Here is a 1709-nt window from a genome sequence, read left to right on the forward strand (position 1 = left end):
GGCCAGGACCCGGGCTCCTCCTGACCCGCCCCCTCGCAGGCCTGGACCGGGACCAAGACCGGGACCGGGAGGACCGCAAGCTCGCCCTGGCGCGGGCGCTGGCGGCGCTGGCCGGCGTGGTCCTGGGCTCCGCGGTGCTGGCCGCCGTCTGCAGAAGGTGCGTTTCCCAGCCCGGCCTCCAGCGCTCGGGAGGCTGAGGCAGGGGGGTCTCCGGGGCACACGATCCCAGCCGGGGCCCAGGCTTCCACCCACAAAAGGGGTAACCCTGGAACAGCAGACAGGACTCAGCCGGGCGGGCCCGGGCCACCGCTGCCACCGCGCTCCGGGCTACCCGGGAGGCTGAGGCGGGAAGACCTTAAATTCATTCAGGCCCGGGTTTCAAGGAGGGTGACCCAGTGTTTTGGCGCCCGCTTGTCACCCGGCCTCAGGAGGCTGAGGCAGGAGGCTCCCTGTGGGTTCGAGACCAGCCAGCATGGGCCACAAAGTGAGCTCAAGGCCAGCCTGCACTGCACACCGAGACCCTGTCTCCAAAAGACCGTAGATATGTAAATACATGCATACCTGCATGCATACCTGCATGCATACCTGCATGTATACCTGCATGTATACCTGCATGCATACCTGCGTACATACCTACACACACACAGCCGCAGTAGAAGGGAAAAGTCTGTCCCCAGCCTGCAGTTCCTCGCCCGGCCACGAGAGGGCGCTGTGGAGCAGCACAACTAGGCAGCCATCCCCCGGCCTCAGCCTCGCTGCAGGTACTCACTATAGGGGTGCTGGGGACCCAGGTTCCGGCTGGCTCCCTCAGCCTCTCCGGTCTCTCACAGCGTGACAGGCGCCCACCCTGTCCCCCCCGCAGATCCTCGCTGCAGCGCTGGCTCCTCCCACCCATCCCACAGGTGAAGGACGAGTTGAAGGATACATTTGTGTGGGAGCAGGTGAGGCCGCCCCTCTCCCAAAGCCCTGGGTTTGATGTGGGGGCATCAGGTGGGCCCAGGGCTGAACGACGGCGTCGAGCCACGCCTACGAGGAGCCCGGTGACCAAGCCAGGTCCGTGCTGAGTCACAAAGGGGAAGACAGGGGCCCACGTCCCAAGTCCATTCACATACTGGGTGACATCTGCTTGGCCCCTTTTCCTGGCTGTGTAGTATTCCCCAAGCAGAGGGAATGCATTCTTTCCCCCTCTGGCCCACCCCTGGAAGCCCAGGCTCCTTCTGCCTCCCTGCTGTCAGGCAGAATCCTGTCCTTTGCCACAGCTGCACCACTGCTGGGAGGGTTGGGACGTCGCTTCTGAGGTTCTGACCTTCTTAGGTCACCGGGAAAGAAACCATGCCTGCGGCAGATTATCCAGAGCCGAAGGACATCCTCTTGGTGGAAGACATCCAGTGATGTGCCCCGGTGCCCTCCTGCAGCCCGCGCTTCCTCGCCTGCCCGCCCGGGCCGTGTGTGCAGGGCAACTCGGTCAGGGTCCTAACGTCACTCCCGGGAGGCTGAGGCAGGAGGGTCCCAAGCCGGAACCAGGCCTGGAAGCTCAGGGCTCAGGGAGGCCCTGTCTCAGGCTGAAGAACAAAGAAGGGCTGGGGACGGGCTCTGTGCAGAGGCCCCGGGTTCAGCCCCAGTACTGAAAATAAACATAAGGGAAGGGTGGGAGGAAGCGGAATGCGCACGGAAATCGCCCCAGTTGTGTGTCCTTCAGTAAGACAAAA

At 63.7% G+C, this 1709-nt stretch overlaps 1 long non-coding RNA gene across 1 annotated transcript; it reads left to right on the plus strand.

The window, feature by feature from the left end:
• The first annotated feature begins 31 nt into the window (after window positions 1-31).
• On the plus strand, window positions 32-1700 carry LOC111814152. Its single transcript, XR_002819208.1, has 4 exons — window positions 32-157; window positions 648-761; window positions 863-941; window positions 1315-1700. It is a non-coding gene; the product is annotated as an uncharacterized LOC111814152 (long non-coding RNA).
• Window positions 1701-1709: the final 9 nt, after the last annotated feature.

Source organism: Octodon degus, unplaced genomic scaffold, assembly GCF_000260255.1.
Source record: "Octodon degus isolate 3935 unplaced genomic scaffold, OctDeg1.0 scaffold00274, whole genome shotgun sequence".
NCBI classification, from domain to species: Eukaryota; Metazoa; Chordata; class Mammalia; order Rodentia; family Octodontidae; genus Octodon; species Octodon degus.